The sequence below is a fragment of the Rhamphochromis longiceps genome, linkage group LG7, assembly GCF_057381845.1.
Source record: "Rhamphochromis longiceps isolate RC_006_pf linkage group LG7, R_longiceps_female_GT1.1, whole genome shotgun sequence".
NCBI lineage: Eukaryota > Metazoa > Chordata > Actinopteri > Cichliformes > Cichlidae > Rhamphochromis > Rhamphochromis longiceps.
The window spans coordinates 64140116-64162575 of NC_140563.1; the positions used below are offsets into that span (position 1 = coordinate 64140116).

The window sequence follows — 22460 nt, forward strand, 5'->3', positions numbered from 1 at the left end:
TGATGAAGGCATGAATGAGGGTTTTACTTGCTGGGTCTGAGAGTAGAAGTCAGAGTCTGGAATCGTTCTTTAGGTGGTAGAAGAGATTTAATGGATTTGGTATGTGATGAGTTTGAGAGAGCAGAATTCAGGATGATCCTGAGGTTGCAGACCTCCAGAGATGGTGATCAGGATTAACTATTTGATTTGTGTGTAAATAGGGGCATATGTTGCCTGGCAGGTCTTCCACTAATTGGATAATCCATGGTTTCCTTGGTCTATGCGGTGAAATTTACTTGGGGAAAATACTAAACGGCAGATTCCCCAGATAGAGTCATTGGTGTGTTAGTATGTGTGTAGACAAAGCAGATATTCATAGACTGAATCTCAGTGTGTCATGACAAAGAGCTTTGAATAGATGAGTAATACAGGAAAGGCACTGTATAAATCAAGGCCATTTACCAGATATACAAAAAGTAGAAATCTCATGAAAAAACATGTGAATCCTTCAAAATACTGTTTAAAAAAAAAAAGCTTTGCTTTGTTGACTGTTGTTTTCCTGGCCAAACAGCCTTGGGCAGGTAATTCTACTTTGATAGCAAAACCATTATCTGCTTCAGAGTTCAGACTGCATGCCAGCCTGCAGGCGAAAAGCTGACAGGATCAAATGTTTGCTGTAGTGTTCAGAAAGCAATGCAGTGCTGTACCTGGACCGATACCGTTTCAGGGTTTGTTTGTTTTTTAATTTGTGCAGGGTAAAATATATGAAGCTGATATGGAAATAGTTAGACTTTATCTGTGACACTATTAAGTTCAAAATACACACATTTGAGAGAAATAGCTAGCAAATACTTTCAAGTTAAATGATAAATAGCTATTTGATGATCCACAAATTGAGCATAGGGTTGGTGACTCCTGTGACTCCTCCTAGTGCAGCTCAGTCAGTAACACTGGCAGCTGATCTTATTCAGCTGAGCAACTGTGCAACTTCTTGGCAAGACTCATGTTGAATGAGACTTTTTAGTTGCTTCAAACTGGATAAAGTTGCTGCTGCCACTCCAGCCTGCTCTGCCACCCACCTCCCGCTACTGTAATAGCTATTCAATCTATTTATAACTCCTGTTCCACGAGGGGGTCCTGTTGCTGCTCCTCCTGCCTTCAGGCTTTCCACTTATGCATGTGGAAGGCTCAGTATGTCCCAGAACACAGACATAGTGCCAAATGACTAAAATAATAAAATAATAATCCAGTTTTGAGTAAAGCTGTCCTTAAAGAAAGCAAGTCTTTAAAATTAAAAGTTACAGCCTTTTCTTTTGAGTAGAAAAAGCCTGTAGATGTGATTATGAGATCAAGCAGCAGTTGCACTGTAAAGTGAAACAGATGAATGAGCGAATGGAGTTGTTAAAGTTTGAGAGTTAGAGATTTTCCATTTTATTATTTTATTATGTTTTTGTTCTTCAGCAGTAAAAGGCTGATGGGATTTTAATGTTGCTGTTAATTACTAAACAAAGAAAAAAGTTAAAATCTAACTCTTTTTTTATAGCTTTAACATCAAGCTTTGCTCTGATTTTGCTGGTGTTTCTGGACTTTCATCCTGATGTACAAAGAGATAATCACATACAGTAACTTGTGCTGTGGTAGTAGGTCTGTCATGCGTGGCCACTGTCTTTGTGTTTTGTGCAGGTGTCTCTTCAGATGGGCAGAGGACCTCCTTCACACTCAAAACTCTTTGGAGCTTCATCACCCCTCCTTGGCTCCGGCACAGCGCTCCTCCTGTATGATTCATTCATCACCAGTGGAACCCCCCCCCTGCCCTCACCTTTTCCCACAGCTCTCCTCTGCCTGCCCTCTGTCTGTCCTCTGTCAGCCCACTTCATCTGCAGCTCAAAGCATTTCACATCCTCCAGAGCTCCTCTGCCCCCTAATCCCTCTTCACCTCGTCTTCGATCTTATGCCAATGAAAAGCTCAGCCATAATTTTCTCTTTCTGTATTCTGAGCCCCCGGCCTCACAGGCCTGTGCTGGCCCCTCTGGGCCTATAGTCACTATCTCCATGTAGACTGCCTCTTCTGTGGTGACCACCACTGTACAGTCCGAGGCCCCTCACACTGCTGAGCTGAGCTGCTGTGCTGTGCCTCCCTGCCTAACAACACAGATGCAGAGTGGATGAACAGGGTGATTACAGTACAGCGTGACAAGTTCTGTGGCCCAGCAATCATCGTAGAGTAACTGCCATCTGCCCAGCACACGATGGCAGGCAGCGCTGCGTTATCAGTACTGTAGCGCCCCAGCCGTTGCCAGTAGTCCTCTTCTGAACTGGACTGGACTGGGCCATCGTGGACTTGCCCCTAAGGTCCACCGTAAAGCCAGGAAAGCTGGACTGACTTAAAACTGTGTTTTGTTTTGTTTTTTTGATCAATCCAAATTCCTATGTAAAAACTCAACAGCTGGTTAATATGTGTATTTTAAACTTGAGTGAAAAAAAATAACTAAGGAAAAAGGAACAAAAAAAAAATCTCTTGTCTTGAGCTGTCTCTATTTCAGTTTTTGGATATTTGTGTGCTTTTGTCTTTTACTTTTGTGCATTGATTATTATCAATGGATTATTGTACAAAAAATGTTACTCCAAGGCAAAAAAAATATAACATTCTTTGAAGCAGAGAAATCGGTGGCTTAGTTGTCTGTGGTTATGACGGCATTTCTGTACTTTTTAAAAAGAATTACTTCGTTTACCTTTTTCCTTCATCCGACTCAGCAATGAAAACAAGAATTACTGTATGTCACTATGTTCTGTCAGTCATCTGATTATGACGTTTTTGTCTGCTAAACATTAGACAGACCTGAGTCAGAGACACTCACCGAAATCCTGCTCAGCATGATTTTGGTCACATGCCGTTTCTTGAAAGGCACAAAAGGCACCTTGGATAAAAACATACTTAGTATGAGCTGCTTTTGAAGGGGTTTCAGTTGTGGTTTGACTCAGGTCTCTTACAGTTATGTGAACACACCAGTATTCTTAGAAAAAAAACAGTTCTTTTACTTGAAAGGTGTCTACTGTATTCTACTGTAACTTTGACTTTTGGTTCTTTTGAGGCCGAGGGATTATTATTTGGTCGCCGGACTATGGTTTAGTACTGTTCAAGAGACTCGCCGGGCTCAGACGAGCCGTATATGTAACGATTACATGTATTACTGTATATAGCAGATGATTTAATGAAGAGATTTATGCAAGTAGTGTGGGAGGGAAACTTGACATTATCACGATGCCATTCTTTTCTTTGTTTTAGTCTGTTTGGGTTTCAGATGAAAGAAGGTTGTAACTTCTTGACTTTCTGAAGGTGGCGCACATTTCAGTATCATATTATGTCATAACACAATGCATAAATCATTACATTAAGAAAGAAGAAGAGAGTTTATAGTGATGTGCAGCAAGATAATTTACCGCTGTAATTGCAGTATTCATTAAGTAGAAAAGTTGATAGCCATAATAATAGAAATAATGCATTTTTTTTTTTTATTATGGGGAATGTCTAGAATATATTTAGCCTCATTTTTACTGAGGAAAACTGGAATTCTGTGACCACACTGTACGTAAAGCTCCTTATCATTTAGATGGTATTAAAGGAGATTATAGCCATATATTAACTTTATCGAGTGGATATAAAAGATAAATGATATGTCAAAAAAGTAAATGATACCAAATGAGAATATATTAGACACGGGTGGGTGAGTGGGAGAGATATGGTTGGGGGTCGGAGACAGAGGACAGAGAGATATAGTATAGATATAATAATGTAAAGACAGGATAGTAGGTAGTTAAAGATGAAAGCACTTTTGTGACAAGAAAAGAGCAGAATCAATGCAAAAATGTCAAATGTGTAACTGCACAATTAACACGAAGTTTGAAATACTTTTGCTCAGCAGTAACTAACAGTGAAGACTCCTAACCCAGGACCTTTAGGAAGTTTATATTACATGGTAATACACACGTCTTACAAATTAACACTTTATAGCAGGATTTTGATATTTTTTTAAAGTTAGAATTCTTACATTTTGACAGTCATGGCTAAAAACAAATAGACTGGCTTTAAAGCAACATCTCAGCCACTGAAATGGTCATGGACTGAGATAGATTTTAGGGAATTTACACAAATGTCTAAAAAGGGGAAAGGGACATTTGTAGTCTGCAGACATGTAGACAACTCTTCCTTTACATTTATGACTTCAAGCAAGACATTACAGGCAAATACGTGGATGGATTAACTTTCCAAGTTGATTACTGAGAAGTCAGAATTAAAAAAAACAAAAAAACTTTTTCACTTTCATTTTGTTCTTCCAGAAGGAAATTTGGATTTGGATATTTCTTTTTCACAAAAGAGAAAAAACATTAAACCTTGTCGACAGCTAAAAATAGCTGTGAGTAGTTTGTGTGCAAACGCCTCTTTAAAAAACTTGAAAACATGAAAATGTTTTGTTAAAAGTTTAGGTAACAGACAGGGATCAGTTAACTGTCCTGTAAAATAAGCAACAAAGTTTTTGGACATTTTCTTTGCAATAATCTGAAGATTTTACTATGAGAGAAAAATAACCCCACAATCCCAAAATCGTCAGTTTTGTCCTGTACTGTCTTGCCTCAATCTGCTAAATGAAACCCATGTGTGCAGCAAGCAGTACAGACTGGTTTTCTTCCAGTACAGACGATTATTAACAGCTCTCCGCTTCATAAATCCAGGCCTGCACATGATGAATATTAGTTGTGTATATTTAGCGATAGGAAAGCAAAGGTGTGAGAAGAAAGTCCTGATGCATTGTGGGAGCACACGGTGTGTTTTGGAATGCTTTGAATTGTCAGTATCATTACTGGATGACAACAGGAACCATCACATTTTAATTCATCCTCACTGTACAGACGCACTTTTATCATTTCATTTGACTCCATGCAAAAGAAAGGGGTGGGTGGGTAAAAAGCGAGGCTTGATGCGATGCTCTAAGTTGATGTGCAATGTTTGTGTTTTACACGGGTAGTGGCGAGACGCTTTGATTGATGACGGACTCCGGGACGGACTTAACTATCAGTAGTATTTTTCTGCCGTTTAGGGCATGTCATGAAGCTGTGACATCTTGGCGGCGCTGATGATGTCATACTATCGTCACTCAGGTGTTGAGGAGGTCACAGTGACGACAACCATGAATGCTGTTGGATGTAGTTATGCAGAAAACTTTTTGGTGAATTTAAACAATAAATACAAATTACAATTCTCAGCCTGTGTGTTTTGTTTGTATTTGTGTGCAGTGAAACAGGGCTGCCGTGTATGAACAGTATAAACCACTAGAGGGAGGCAGACACACGTTACAGGTTTAATCTTTATCCAGCTTATGAAAAAGTTGTCAGCTGTCAGATAGTGTTTGTGTTGTTACCGCTGGCAGATACCTGCAAAAGATAAGAAGATTATTTGTGTTTTAAGGTAAGGCAGTTAGGTAATGAATAAAACATGCACGGGGAATCCTTTTTGAGATGAAAGATGCGTTACCGAAACAGCTGCCTGTCAGTGACCTTCACATGCTTTCAGTTAGAACGAGATGTCTCTGCGGCAGACTTCAGCTTGTAAACTGCAAAAAACACACAGCCCTGGATCACAGTTCAAACTCCCCTGTTGTCTTACCTGACTGTAGCCTGAAGGAATAATCTTTTGATTTGGATTTGGGATGTTCAAAAAAAGAATCAAAAGAATAACTCAGTGAAAAGTCTTCTTTCTTGTGTCTAAACAAGATATTTTCTGGGCTCGACATATTTCTGACAGGCCAGTTTTACCCAAGAAGTTAATGTATCTATCTTTGATCACTTCAGGACATTCTCAGATATCAATGGCATTTCTTTTACTAGCTCACTTGGAAGAAGTAATCGATGCTTTTTTTTTCTCCCATCTTTTTACTGGCTACACAGAATATCTCTGTGTAGCCAGTAAAAAGAAAACATTAATGACTTTAAGTTGCTCCTAAATGCAGCAGTTGTACTTTAACTAATTTAATCCAATTTAAAATATCATTAATCCCTCAGAAAGCTTTGAATACTTTGATTGCAAATCCTGCCTTTCATCTTCTAGTCTCTTACACTCGGGATGCAACCTAAGAACAAAAGCTTGCACAGAGGGCCCAGACTTCCAACAATCAACCTTATGCTTCAAACATTCGCTATAAAAATACAAGTTTTGTTCATCTGTATCTTTCCTGGTTACATTTTTTACATTTTGCAATGTCCTTTGACATTTCTAAGCTTTTTTATTTTAACTGAGCATTGGCCTAATATCTCCACTTTGGTGTCAGCTGTGCAGAACTCATGTGGTCAGATGCAACTTGGCAAACCTAAACTGAGCCGTCATCTACTTTTGAAAGAGAAGCGATTTTCTTCAGCCAATGCTTCCAAATCATTTATACATGTTCAACCCTTTTCTAATTGTACTGTTGTGAACTTTAACAATTAACATGCTAACTGAGGCCTGTAGAGTCATAGATGTAGCTTGGATTTTTTGTAGTTTCTCTGAGGACTGTCTGACCATGGTGAGATTGGTAACTGTTATGTTTTCCCACTCATTACTGATGAATATGGAGAATAACTTTAAATTGTTTGTAAATAGGTGTATAACCCTTATTGATGGGCAAAACCTTTTTTCAGAGGTGCCTACACTTGCTGATGATCAGTTATGTGCATTTTAATATCAGCAGCCTGCTGTATGTTTTTCCTCTCAATTACTATAGTTGCACAAAAAATGTACATAGTTCCTCACACGCTGCTTTTGCATTTTAGGTTAGTCTTTGTTAAATAATGATATATTGTAATATGTCATACGTTTCCATGTTCCCATCTCCAGCCTTGGTAGCCTGGGCTTGGGCTGCCAGCTCCTTCACCCTTCACCCAGCTCATGCTGCACCCGACTCCTACGACGCCTCCTGCGGGTGGTGGGGCATGGCCAGAACACTTCACACATGTCCCTTCATTGGACTTGTGGCTCCAAGGCGGGGCACCAGTAACCATATCCTGGGTATGGTGAAAAGGACGCAGTTGAGGTGAGGTATCTGATGAGGATGCCTCCAGGGCACCTCTTGGGCAAGGTGTCCTGGGCACGTCCCACAGGGAGGAGGCCCGGGGCAAATCCTGGACACACTGGAGTGATTATATCTTTTGACTGGTCTGAGAACACCTTGGTGTTCCCCCATTTAAGCTGGAGGAGGGATCTGGGGAGAGAGAGGTCAAGGCTTCTTTTCTTAGGCTGCTGACCCCCCAACCCCACACGGATAAGTGGAACAAAATGGATGGATGGAGAGCATATGAGGTCATATTTGCCTAATTTTAAGACCTGACAAGGACCAGATAGCTTTTCACTATATCCTGACAATAAATCCTTAGAATTCTTTTTCACGTAAATGCATAAAAAAAATTTTATTTGCATATACATGCATGAAAATGTCTGTTTGAGAAGAATTATAAAGTTTAAGCTAAGAAGCTTGAGCAGCATAATCTAACAAAGTTATCTAAGAGGAAACTTATGTATTTACGCTTTGATCGTCAGAAACTTATGATCAAATTGACATAAGATACATTTTTTCTATTCATCTGATGAATTAAGTCCAACATCTCCCCCGCTTTTAGCTTGGTTTTGGTTTCCACCAATGTTTTTTTTTTTTTTTTTTTTTTTTTTTTTTTTTTGCCTGTCCCGTTTGGCTCTTTTGCCATCAGAATTGTTGTCTAAAGGCAAAGAAAGATGCCCAACGGATTTACTTTACCAAATTGACCATCCCAGCCTTGCCGTAATGGTCCATTTGATTCACCTTTTATTGTTCATTTTATTTTCACTTACTGAATACTGGACAGACTTGACTGGGGGAAAGAAGGGGAGAAAGAAAGAGGGAAAGAGAAACAGCTGAGAAGAGGGACGGGGGAGAAGGGCAAAAACCAACAGAACGGGCAGGAAAAAAAAGAAAAAGAAAATGCATATATCAATCACCTGGGTCACCTGCTGAGAAAGAAAAAAGAAAACAAGCAGAAGAGAACAAGAGTAATAGAATAAACAACATCACAATGATATATGGGAATATGACAGTAAATATTAAATATTAAACATTATTGTGCAGCACATAAGATCAACAGAACACAGTGTGCTTTGAGGTAGGAGCCAAAAAGGGTGTAGTTTGTGGGTGTGATCACCCGTGTGTACACCTGTGAGCATGGACGCGCTTGTTTTTTTTTTTTTAAAGGTTCCTTCATGTAATGATCTGCTAGAGGGTGTGGGGGGGCCACAGCCCCGTCCTCCAGGGCATGAAGCAGGTATGGAGGAGATCAAAACTCCAGACATCCAGAGGCCCCCAGAACACAAGAGACCAAGGAAGACCAACAGAGGGGCAGCCGCGCCACTGTCCCAGAAAGAGCTGAGGAGAGTCCCAGATGAGGGCTCACTCAGCAGCCGCGGAGCAGAAGCCAGGGGGAGTTGCAATGACGCGCCCGTGAGCTCCGCCGGCAGCCAGCTGTGCCTGAGTGACCGAGCCCCAGGCCGAGAGGCCGGGGGCACCCCACCTCCGAAGTGGCCCGAGCGAGCCCCAGGCTCCAGGCCCCGATATGCGGCCGCCAAGGAGTGAGCCAGTGTGTACCTGGACGCCCATCCCCGGACACAAAGAACCACCAACGCACCGATGTCTGAGGGAGTCCGCCACTGGCAGGGGAAGTGGTGGTAAGGGGAGATAGGCCTCCAAACCTTGGAGGGCCTAAGATGTCCCCAGAGAGGTGGCACCTGACACCCAACCTGACATATAGACACAGAAATACAGACACACACATATACAAACATCTATCCCACCCTCATGCTCTCATATGCACTTACTCCACACTCAACCAACGTGGAGACAGACATAAAGAGACGCTGTACACACGATCACACTCCCCAAGCGTACTCTACGAACCGGGTCTAGGTACCCTTGCCCCTGGAGGGGGGAACTGCACCCAGACCCAGGTGGTGTTTTTCCCTGCGGTGGGGGGAGGCAGACCGCCCCGACTCCGCAGCAGCAGGGAGGCCCCACACTCCAGACCGCAGTCGGACGGCCAACTCCTCCTCCTAGCCCCCCCGCTCCAGCAGGTCGCAGAGAATGGGGGTGAGAGAAGACTCCAAACCTCCCTCCACCCGCTCATTGTAGTGTTGATGCATGTGTGTTCTAAGGTGCATTTAATGTTTGAGAGAAATATGTAGCTCATTAGCTCCTCAATACTCCACCAATGTTTTACAGAGTAGTGCCAAACGTCTGTGTGCTGCTTGTTGCAGCTAGTGTACATGCAGCTCATTAGAGCTTTAAATAGAAATCTAGTGTGTGAGAAAAATATATGATTAATGAAGGATCTTTAGATTTGAGCAGTTGTGGTGCAAATTAAAACCAAGAAATCTAAAAAAATATTTTAAAAATCCACCATAAGCAATGCCTTTTGCATTACACATTGTATTTTAATTCATTTCTAACAAAAATAGTGATTAGCGCCACGTTAAAAATGTTTTTTTTTCTACTTTGGGGAAGAGCAAGAAGCTGTAAAAACGCAACATGTATTATAATAACTGCATTTCCAACAGATTTATCAAATTCTGCATGCATTTTAAGTTATTGGCCATCAGGCTAAGGTGTTTTCCTGTTTTTCCTTAGAGCCCAGACTTTATATAAAAGACAGACATAACAACTGTGACATCAAGTCATGTTCTTTAAAACTTCAAGGTCCCCAGCTGTTTGAAATGCGAAGATGAACTCGAATGAGTCCCATCTCGACCTTCTGGATACTGATTGAAACCATACTTTGCATAGTGATCAGGATGTTGTATTCAGTAAGACATCAAATTAGCGTTTTAATTAGTCATTAGACCATGAACTAGGAAAGTAAGGATGCATTTACCTGTACTTACCTATCAAATCTGACTTCTTTCTGCAACCAGAGGAAATATCATTTTTCATAACTAGACGTTACATCCATTGTTTGCATACAATGTTTTGATAAAGGCATTTAAATGTAATACTAATAATGGATTGGATTTATATAGCGCTTTTCAAGGCACCCAAAGTGCTTTACAATACCACTATTCATTCACTCGCATTCACACACTGGTGGAGGCAGCTACAGTTGTAGCCACAGCTGCCCTGGGCAGACTGACAGAAGCGAGGCTGCCATATCGCGCCACCGGCCCCTCTGGCCAACACCAGTAGGGTAAAGTGTCTTGCCCAAGGACACAAGGACCAGGACAGAGATCCCGGGAATCAAACCGGCGACCTTCCGGTTACAGATGCGATTCCTAACCCCCTGAGCCACGGTCGACCCTGTATGTAATGTAATGTAACTGCATGTGAGCCTCTAAGTATACTTTTCTATGAGAAACCTCGTCACTCATTTATTCCAGTATTTTTGTGCCATATCCTCCAGACATCAAGGGCCACATTTAGAGTAATACAGAGTTAGACATGATATAAAGGCCTTTTGAAACCAATGATGGACTCTGTGAAAATACAAGCAGCCTGCCTTTGTGCCAGCTCAGGCGTCTTGCATTTGTAATATCATTCATCCTGTCTTGGCTTCAGTAAACTTGTCTCTTTCAGGTGCTAATCCCCTGCATTCCCATATGGGAGGTTAATGTTACAGTCAGCTAAAACCTGCCAGATTTCCCCTGGAACAGCAGCGTTTAGCTGATTGTTACCCCTGCCAGCTCTGTGTGTGTAAGCTCTGTTAGACAATGCTGTCTCAGCTTTCTCTACCTTTGGTAGGGCCGGTGTAATGAGCTCTATTTAACAGCTCTATGCTACGCTACACATGTGCACGTATGTGTGTGTTGCGTATGTGTTGTGTGTGTGTTGTGTGTGTGTGGGGGGGAGATTTCTCTAGTCGGTAATTAATGGCTAATCTCTCTAAGTCAAACAAACGGAAATTAAAAGAGCAGGCTACTCAGCTGAAGATCAGAACATGATTTCAGGGCTTATACCGCTCAGTGGAATTAGATCCTCTCTCACATACACATAGACATACTCACAACTTGTTCAGACCAGTGTGTGCTAATTTACGCAGCTACACCAGGAAGTCCCCAGTGGTTGTTGAGTGTTGTCTGAGTCAAGCATGTGTCAAGTCCAGCTTTCATTTTCCTGTGCAGGGCTTTCTAGTATTTATCACTGACTGGTTGGCTCCTTCTCTCTGCTGCTGTCATTGTCTAATGAGAGGCAGGGAGACAAATAGAGAGAGACAGAGGTGAGGACAGAGAAGAAGACGGAGGGAGAGAGGGGACTGTTTAGCCAGTGTTAATTAAGTTTGGACAGGCTCTCCAGGGAACCATTATGAAAGTCTTATCTGCTAATAAGAAAAAGAAGACACTGTAATTATAGTTCTATATACAGGAGAGGAAAAGATGGTGAGAGGGAAGGAAAGTGCAGCCACGAGTGAAATATTGCTCATACATTAAGCTTTTGGTTCTTGCTGAGCAGCCCTTTCTTTAGCTACGACTAAGGGGCCAAAATGGACGGTGGTTTAAAAGTAATACATAAGGACTATTGGAGGTATTTCAGTGAGTCATTACATCATAAAAAACCAAAATTAAATATTCAACTGTGTAGGTTTTTTTGCACTGCGGGTTTGGGGTTCTTTGCTGAAAATAACTACATAATTGGATGTTAATTGTAGGTTAAAATGATGGTGTCCCGAAGAAATCAGTTTAAACTCAAGAAAACATGAATCCATTATTCATTCATTATTGGTATTCTATATAAATGTTGGAATGTGTAGCTGATCTGCTGTGCACTGATTAAAAGACTTCATTAAAGCAGCAGTTCACTAGTAATGCATCAACTGAAGACGGCTTCAATTTTCTCTTTATAATAAATCCCAAATGATGTCCTTCCTTACAAGAAACTTTGCTGAAATTAATTATAAAATATTTAGGAATGAACTGAATTAAAAGTTGATGTGTTTTGTTCTTGTTTCAACGAGGTGATAAAAGTTAGATATTTCAGTGCAGCGGTGAGAAGACAAGTTCTTCTTGTTTGATATCCGGCAAACCCTCATTCATCGATTTGCCTCTGATTTTCTTCTTTTGTGTCACAACTTCCAGAATTATCACCTGGTCATCTCACTTGCACCATCTTTCCAGAATTAATAGAAAAATGGTTCATCAGACTGGATAACTTGCACTGTCTACACTCATTGACTTTGTGCTGTTCTTTTGGCCCAATCCCAAGAACGAAGAAGTTCAAATACACATATGAACACACTTATCACCACTTAACCGTTTGTCTTACGGCATAAATTTAAAAGGTGTTTTCATCATATCACAGGGATGCAAGATTAATATGTTACCAACGTATGCTGAACCTAAAGCTGCAGTTATCAGAGTCACAAAAGTGGCTCTATGAATGTGACAGGAATCTCCATGGTAACTCAAGCTGCTAATTTTTTATTTTTTTGAATATTCAGCGCTGTTCCTTCTTGAATCGATTCTTTACAACCAACTCATAATGAAGCGAATGAATGATATATGCAAACCTATATCATTCTATCAGTGGCTGTGAACTGAACTATTTACAGTAAAGTAGTAAAAACTTTGTGACTTCCACCAACCTCTGTTACAAATGAAGATAATACAGTTCCTCTAACGTCCATTAAAGCCATTCATAGTGGGTGACTTATTTATTTTTTGTAATTTTCCTATTAATTGAACTGTGTTACCAAGGCTTTAAGTTATACATTATTCTGACAACTATGACTGACAGCTGGATGCTTACGGGCAGCTAGCCCACTTACTGGAAGCACTGATTTGGACCTCTCAACCATATTTATGCTGTTGGCGTCTTTTAATTGTAAATATTAAAATAATGTGGCCTTGTTTTACCTCCATCCAATAAGTCTCTGCTCTGTTTCTGATGTGTGAGATTTCAGTACTTTTCTTGTGTGTTTCTTAGCACTAATGACCAGTTATCTGTGTCCGTGTGTTTTGCAGTCTATGGATGCCCATTGCTCACCATGCCTGCTAGTGTTAGCTGATTACTTAGCACTCCATCTTCTCCTTTAAATACAGTGACTTCTGGCTCTAAAATGAACAAACAAACTACAAAGCCTATCAGCTTTCTTTGGTACCCATTTTCTCACTTTTTCAGATCAATTGATGCAAAGCATGCCTCTATTTATCCATTCTCTTCGTCTTATCCAATTCAGGGTGACGGGGGCTGAACCCTATCCCAGATTCCATAGAGCAAGAGGCTGGGTAGACCCTGGATAGGTTGCTAGTCTTTTGCAGGGGTAACACAGAGATACAGAACCATTTACAATCATAGACAATTTTAGAATTGCCAGTTAACCTAAGCCCACTAACTGCATGTCTTTGAGAGGATGTCATAGTACCCAGAGAGAACCCATGAAAACACAGCAATGAGATACAGTGGCTTGCAAAAGTGAACTTTTCCACATTTTGTCAAATTACAGCCATAAACAAGAATCAATTTTATTGGAATTCCACGTGAAAGACCAACACAAAGTGGTGTACACGTGAGAAGTGGAAGGAAAATCATACATGATTCTAAAACATTTTTTACAAGTAAATAACTGCGAAGTGGGGTGTGCGTAATTATTCAGCCCCCGGAGTCAATACTTTGTAGAACCACCTTTTACTGCAATTACAGCTGCCAGTCTTTTAGGGTCTGTCTCTACCAGCTTTGCACATCTAGAGACTGAAATCTTTGCCCATTCTTCTTTGCAAAACAGCTCCAGCTCAGTCAGATCAGATGGGCAGCGTTTGTGAACAGCAGTTTCAGATCTTGCCACAGATTCTCGATTGGATTTAGAGCTGGACTTTGACTGGGCCATTCTAACACATGGATATGTTTTAAACCATTCCATTGCTGCCCTGGCTTTATGTTTAGGGTCGTTGTCCTGCTGGAAGGTGAACCTCCGCCCCAGTCTCGAGTCTTTTGCAGACTCCAAGAGGTTTTCTTCCAAGATTGCCTTGTATTTGTCTCCATGCATCTTCCCATCAACTCTGACCAGCTTCCCTGTCCCTGCTGAATAGAAGCACCCCCAGAGCATGATGCTGCCACCAGCATATTTGACAGTGGGGATGGTGTGTTCAGAGTGATGTGCAGTGTTAGTTTTGCGCCACACATAGCGTTTTGCATTTTGGTCTCATCTGACCAGAGCACCTTCTTCCACATGTTTGCTGTGTCCCCCACATGGCTTGCGGCAAACTGCAAACGGGACTTCTTATGGTTTTCTGTTAACAATGGCTTTCTTCTTGCCACTCTTCCATAAAGGCCAACTTTGTGCAGTGCACCACTAATAGTTGTCCTATGGACAGATTCCCCCACCTGAGCTGTAGATCTCTGCAGCTCGTCCAGAGTCACCTTGGGCCTCTTGGCTGCATTTCTGATCAGCGCTCTCCTTGTTCGGCCTGTGAGTTTAGGTGGACGGCCTTGTCTTGGTAGGTTTACAGTTGTGCCATACTCCTTCCATTTCTGAATGATCACTTGAACAGTGCTCTGTGGGATGTTCAAGGCTTGGGAAAGCATAAGCCTGCTTTAAATTTCTCAATAACTTTATCCCTGACCTGTCTGGTGTGTTCTTTGGACTTCATGGTGTCGTTGCTCCCAATATTCTCTTAGACAACCTCTGAGGCCGTCACAGAGCAGCTGTATTTGTACTGACATTAGATTACACACAGGTGCACTCTATTTAGTCATTAGCACTCATCAGGCAATGGCCCTTTCTCAGTTCTAAGTACACAAGTACGCACTCACGTTCTCGGTGAGACTGGACTTGCCGAGACTGCACGGGAGTACGGACTTGCCGAGAACGCGAGCACGGACTCGCGATTTGTACAACTGGAACACCAGCGTACTTGATGATGTCACAGGTCCGGAGTTTTTACTGCCGTCCCCTCTTAATTTAACTGTGAGTAATATGTTATGAAGCTTAACTTTAATCACAGCCAAACCGATTTACTCAGGAACAAATAAAACACTCAAATAAACCAAACATTAACATTTAGAAGTGATCTAAGTGACTTATAGATCATGTTTAACCTCAGTAGCGAAATCTCTATTAATAAAAATAGTGTACATGTATGTCCTAATAAAAACAAGCAGGTGAGATGTTAGAACGCCTTTATTTTTATTTTAGTACTATAGACAGCTGCTGGGGTTTGGGGTTTGTTTAACCTGAGTAGCGAAAAGACCGCAGTGGGGTTGAAAACGATGTGCCGGGAGTCCACTGTTCTCGCCGGCTCTAGTGATCCTCGTCCTTGCTGTCTGCTAGGGCGCTGGCAGGTCACAGACGTCTCTGAAAACGTCGGAGCACGTTTGGAAATATATGATATCTTGATAAATCGAGCAGATATTTGAAGTTTACCCAGCTACATTCTCGCTTGAAAATAACTTAAAAGTTCATTTTGTGACCCAGAAAGAGTAATATTTAAAAGTTTTTAGCCCCACTCATCCGCCATTGCCGCGTTTGAGTTTTGGACGAAATGAATTCTGGGATATTTAGCTGTACCAAGTACACACAAGTCACCACCGATGCATGCTCGATAAAACAGGCGGAGCAAGAACACATCCGGGATTTTTTTGCGTTCTCGGCTTGATGCGTACTTCGGATTGGAACAGTACTTGGTCTCCGACTGATGACATATCACGAGTACCCGAGAACGCAAGTACGCACAAGTACGCATATTGAGAAAGGGCCAATGTCTATGGGCAACTGACTGCACTCAGACCAAAGGAGGCTGAATAATTACGCACACCCCACTTTGCAGTTATTTATTTGTAAAAATGTTTGGAATCATGTATGATTTTCGTTCCACTTCTCACGTGTACACCACTTTGTGTTGGTCTTTCACGTGGAATTCCAATAAAATTGATTCATGTTTGTGGCTGTAATGTGACAAAGTGTGGGAAAGTTCAAGGGGGCTGAATACTTATGCAAGCCACTGTACAACTCCACCCAAAAGGCAACGGTCAGGTTGAGGCTCCAAATGCTCCAAATGAACCAAGGAGTCTAATGCTTGACCCATTGAGTCGATGGGTCTTACAAAACTCCCAGGTACAAAACAAGCCTGCTATACAAAACTAGAAAGAAAACAAAAAGAGTGCAAAGCTAGTTTTGGATCATCAAAATAATAATGGATTGGATTTTTATAGCACTTTTCAAGGCATCCAAAGCACTTTACATTCACACACTGGTGCAGGCAGCTACAGTTGTAGTCACAGCTGCCCTGGGGCAGACTGACAGAAGCGAGGCTGCCATATTGCGCCATCGGCCCCTCTGGCCAACACCAGTAGGGTAAAGTGTCTTGCCCAAGGTCACAACGACCAGGACAGAGATCCCGGGAATCAAACCGGCGACCTTCCGGTTACAGATGCGCTTTCCAACCTCCAGCGCCACGGTCACCCCAAAATAAGGTGCACTTACATTTCTATATAAGCTTTTGAAAGCTACCACAATCACTTGAGTGGACATTAAGACTGGTCCATAGTCTTGGAGCTTGTTTTTACTTGTCTTCATGCCTATCGTATGCAAGACTTTGCAGTCTACATTTATGTGACTTTGTGTCATGCATTTAGGCCAGTTATTGAAAACTATAGAAAGAAAAAAATCCCCATTATGGTTCAATTTAAATTAGGTAAGAAGATTGATATTACTTTTATAGAAGATTGATACTTTTTATGTGCCTAGAAAGAAAAATAGCTTGTGACTTTTTTGAAAAATAACATTATTGACCATGCAACATAAGCATCGGACAGCTGGGGATTTGAGACAGAAAACAAATATTGCTGAGTACAAAACTGTGTTATTGTCTGACAGAATTTTGATCTTAAAAGATATATTTTAAGATAATAAGATCAAATTAATAATGTACAACCATTTGGCTTTGGTAGAGCACCCGGCCACTCAAATCATCAAGCCTCTGGCCACATATCGCGCAAGCTTGCCTGCTCTACATTATTTACAAAAATCCCTGGGGAAGATGCAGATGTGATGCTCGCTGTATTTCTTTGGACAAATTCAGGTATTCCAAATGTTGTCAGATGCTCCCTACTATAAGTACTATAAGTTGCCAGGCAACAGAAGATCTTATTTCTTGTTAAATAAATCTTCTTGTATAATATATGATCCATTTACAGAACATGATGAACAGTCTGAGCAAACTGCAGGCAATTTCAACAATATGTTTCAATTTTGTGCTACTCGCATTAGTTGTAATAAGAACCTGCTTTCATTACAATTTACAGATCACAGCGGAAAGGTACAAAAATGATTGCTCAACTGTAAATTGTTAAATGACTTATTTCCTGCAGATGGAGAACCCACAGTTAAGCATTACAGTAGACAATATAGATGTATGGTTTCTCTGTAGCTCCTGAAATTAAAGTCTCAATCCATTTCCGCCACCTCTTAGTTCTATAAGCTCAGAAGTCCTCCGTGTCTGACCTTCTCCAAGCTTCCTCCCTCCTCCTCATTCTGAGCTTCCGTAGGCTGCTCTGTCAACAGTTTGACCTTCAGTGTCTTCCTGCAATACATTCTCACTCCTAACCTGTCACATACTGACACGTCTACCTCCCTGCTGTGCAGTTAACCTTGCAACCCCACATCCACCTTCCTCCCCTCCCTCTCCAGGTGAACTCCCCTGCAGGTTTTTTTCCCCTGCACAAATGAAAATTGAAGCCTCTGTGAGTTATGACCTCCCAAACAGCAGACTTCTCTGTTGTCTCTCTGTCAGAGCCTTCAGTCAGCCTGTTCCACATCCCTCATCAATAAACCCGATGTCGTAACAAAGGGAACATACCTGCTGTTATCCTTAGAGGCAGGTTCCAGCCTGCTACCCCTCAGTGTGTGTAACATGGCTGGTTGGAAGGAGGTTTTCTCTTCAGTTATCTATGAGTGGCACAGACACAGTGAGGTGAAACTGCTCTATTCACTGGTTGTTATCACTTAACTTCCCCTTTCAAGGTACTTGTCAGGAAAATCTTGGTGAACTCGCCACAGTTTTTCTGTAGATCTAGAGGCTCCTCTCTTTTTATGACTGACATCGTGGCTCTGTACTGCTAGTCTGTACAGAATCGCTTCTTCAGTTTGTTAGTGAATGTAACACTAGTCATCTTTTTGCTTCAGTGCCTATGCCAGCTTGTTGAAGACCCCTATGGCATCACATTGAACATAGTGGGCACCTGTTTTCAGTTATGAACAGGCAAGTTTTAAGCTGATTTATGGTCTTTTTTTCAGTTCTTAATCTAACCAAACAGTGAGTGAAAGTGAAAGAAAATAAGAGTTAAAGACTAAATTAAACAGCTAATTAAAACTAAAATTGCAAAGCAAAATTCCCACAGAGGACACAAGCTACAGTCTTCTTAATGACATTCTGGTGATTCCAAAACAATGGGTATCAATCTGCTGCTGTAAGAGCCTCCAATCTTCCTGGGAAGGCTGTCAACAAGAAATCTGGCTTGCAGTCAGTGTTGCAATTCATCCCAAAGGTGTTGGTTGAAGTGAGGTCGGAGTTCTGTGCAGGCTTGGTCACATTCTTCTACACCACCCCAGAAAACCTATTTGGAGCTGACCTTGTGCATGGGGAAGCTGTATTTTAAAAGAATGGCCTGCATCTGATTGGCATCCTGTCCAGGGTATACATCGCCTCTCGCCGTATGGTAGCTGGGATAGCCTCCAGCCTCCCCATGACCCTCATAAGAATAAGCGCAACAGAATGGACAGATGGATATTTATAATTGCGTAGATTGACATTTTTTGCTATTACTGGACACTCAAAGCACTTTATGCCTTTTGATATATTCACATGACATTTTACTCTATGCACTATATGACAAGTAATGTTATGTATCCCGTCTGCATCACAGCCTAGGGATGTGCATTTTACCCACAACCGGAGGTCTGACGAAAAGATATTATTGTAGACAAAGTAGTAAACAAAGGGGGAAGAAAGGTCCTAAAATCAAAGTTTTATTAATACAGTTACCCAAAAATAACTAATACTTAATGTGTAGTCAATTTAGTCACGTACCATTAAATTGTGCCTCAGTTTTAGCAGGATGGAGATTGTGGTTGACAAATGTGTATTTATTGTCACAGTTCTGGGTCGTTGAGGCAGTGTTTTGAGTTTTGTTCTGTTATTGAACTTTCATTTCATTTCATTGCTCTTTGATTTCTAGCTCCATGGTTCTTTAGTATTTCCTGATTTCTAGTGTTCAGGTTTGGTTATGTGCCTTCCTGCCTCACATTTCAGGTCTCTGTTCTCTGAGTCTTCCTTGTCACTCTTGCCTCTGTGTTTCTGTTTCCTGTTTTACTTTGAAGGTCCGGGTCCTATCTCAGTGTATTCTGTTTTGCTTCCTCCCTGTCTCATCATATTTAATTAGGTTCAGCTGTGTCTCCCTCATGTTTGTCATTCCTTGTTTCCCTTCCTGTATATATAGTGTGTGTTCTCCTTTGCTCCTTGTCGGTCCGTTTGCGTATCATTCTGCCTGTCATCCCCTGTGTTCCATCTGCATTTCATGGTTTCAGGTTTGTTAGTTTGTTTTCCCAGTTTAGGTTTTTCTTAAGTTTTGGTCCCTGCCATCTGTACTTTTGTTAATTTTGTCATCACTTGTAAATAAAGCTCACTCACAGTAAAATCAGTGCCTGCACTCGGGTCCTTGTCTCACCACGTCTGCCACTACAGCCGTGGCATTTATTCGGCTTTATTTTGCTTTGGGTTACACCACTAGATTCCTGTATCCACCCATTCTCTTCAGCTTGGTTATCTAGATTCCAGTAGTTATTTTAAATTACAAATAACTACAAATAGTAGTAAATACTAACAAAAAAGAATAATGTAACAGTTTCAACAGCACCAAAAGGGAAACACGGTTACATAATAGTATATGTTGGTTTATTAAACATTAGGTCTCTTTCTTTCAGGTCCCCATTAGTAAATTATGTAATTGATCAAAATATTGATTTCTTTTACCTCAGAGAAACTGAGTTGCAACAGGATAAATATGCTGGTTTAAGTGAATCAGTGCCCTTGAGTTACACTGTCAGAATCCCTGAAGGAGGAGGAGGAGTGCCTGTAATCATTGACTCGAGTTCATCAGTTAACCAAAGACCTTATGATTTATTTAAAAGCCTTAATCTTTGCCTTGTACACCCACAGTTTTATTTGTTGTTCTTTATCACTCACCTGGCCCTTACTCAGAGTTCCTTCCTGAGTTTTTAGTGCCTAGTTTAGATAAAATATTAAATAGGCGCAACTATAAGAAAATAGCATCCTGAATGCTGCTTTAATTCATTGTTAGACTTCTCTTAAAATGAAAATGAGCAGACTCAGCATCTTAACCACACTCTCGGTTTTGTCCTGAGTTATCGAGCAGAAACTGAACATTACATAGTTTTTCCCGAAAACCTTTATTTTATCTGACCATGTCCTGATAACTTTTAAATTTACAATAATGGATTGCATCGAGAAATAAATGTCATTACAGCAGATATGTCTCCAATTGCTGAAACTAAATTTAAGGAAGTGATTTCTCCTTTGTTATTTTCTACCTAACTTTAGTCATGCAGACTCAGAGTCACAGTCTCTGTAGCTCGTCTGTAAAAGAAAGGAACAAATCAGAGAGCCCTTTACTGGCTCACAGTGAAATTCTAAATCCTATTGTCAACATATAAAGCTCTACCTGGACAGGCCCCTAATTACATATCAGAGCTACTGAGACCTTATCACCACAACTGACTTCTCAGATCATCTGGTTATGATCTAACTTTTCAATGCTCTTACTTTAAAACCAGAGATGATCAAACTTTTGAGGCTGTAGTGCCCAAATCTTTGGAACAGTCATCCTTAGCCTATCAGGTAAGCTCAACCTGTAATTTGCTCTATAGTCATCTTTATAGGTGAACTTCCCCTTAATATTTCTCCCATTATTTTGGTCATAGTTTTTAATCTGTTTACGTGGTTCGAAGAGTGTCTGTTGATGGGGGAAGATGGACTCAAACCTGAGGCGTTGCTCTCCTGTTGCACGTGGTCACCTGCTCACCCACTGAGCTAAAGTAACACCCAAACTGTGAAGCACTTTTTACTGTGTTTAAAAAAACTTATTTAGCACTAAAAACTGGAGCTGCCCTTTAAGAACTAACCTAAAATTAAAAACATTAAAAACAAAAAAAGCTTCAGGTAACTTCTTTACAAAGGAACTGTGAACCCCTCTAACCCCACTCTATTCATATATAGATATAATTAAACACGCTGTACTGGGTAATACAACAGGACCAATATTACTTTAGCCAGAGCTCTGGTGGATTTTGGCCTTGAGGCCCTTTTTCATTTTGATTGCTAATTTTCGATTATGATTAAACCTGCATACAAGCTGTGACTTTTAGGCTCCCCATGGCACCTGCTCCATTAACCCTCTAAGTCAGGGGTGGTGCTTGAAATTCCTAGCCAGAGTATGTGGTAGTAGGCTCAACAGTGGAGAAATAACAAGATACAGGAGATTACCAGAAGATGGCACTGTGTGATACACTTGGAGAGATGACAGATCTCAGTACCATCAAAAACATTCAGAAATGTTCTCAAAACTCTTGTTTACAATCTTATATAACACATGTAGGGGTTTACAGAAGATTAGATTCTATCACATTTTTTCATTTTTCACATCAATGTTTTGTTAAAAAGAGGAATATACGGTCCACCTGTTACATAACATTGGAGACGTGCAGCTCTTAAAGTTCTACTTCTCAGGAAATAGGTTATCATGTTTTTGTAGTTATTCTGAGTTGGTGTAAAATTCTCCAGAATCAGATTAGCGGCTGCAGACAGTGGCATAATGCAAGCCGTGACTTTATAAAAGGCATGAGAGGGGTGGCACTCTTAAGCTAAAATTGTGAACTTTAAGCCCTTTAGAGCACCGAATTCTGTGGAAACTATGAAGGACAGCAGGACAGAAGCAATGAAGGATGATTTACTTCCCTGACATCATACAGCACACCCTGACTGACAATGTGCTACGGCCAGTCTTTCCATTCCTGTGACAGCACCATATAAAGCAGCCCAATTTTCCCATGATCTCCCTGAGGGGTTCCCTCCACTCCATCTCACATCACCACCTCTCTCTTCTAACCATGCACACATATTATCTTTTCATTTGGCACTCCTCTACTCTTTCACCTTTCTCCATTTATCAGTCTATCAGCAGTACACTTCATTTTCCTCTCCTCTATTTTTGTATCTGTTTCCACAGCTGGTGTTCTGACAACAAGATGGAGGTGTGATCGTGTTAATTGGTGTCAAATCATTACCTGCTTGACTGGACATGACTTCACACGCACACACTCTGACACACACACGTAAAAGAGAGTGTTGAATTAGCTGTAGATCAGTGGCTGTAACCGTGTATAACATTTGCCATATGGTCAATTAAAAGGCTAATTATGAAACAATTGAATAT

The 22460-nt window shown here is 41.1% G+C and overlaps 1 protein-coding gene across 1 annotated transcript in view; it reads left to right on the top strand.

Annotated features, from left to right (window-relative positions):
- kiaa1549la (KIAA1549-like a) overlaps window positions 1-5226 on the top strand; it is a 120996-nt gene extending 115770 nt beyond the window's left edge. The window contains exon 25 of the mRNA XM_085414807.1: window positions 1663-5226. The gene's annotated coding sequence lies outside the window, so the exon portion shown is untranslated. The remainder of the gene's footprint in view (window positions 1-1662) is intronic.
- The last annotated feature ends 17234 nt before the right edge of the window (window positions 5227-22460 follow it).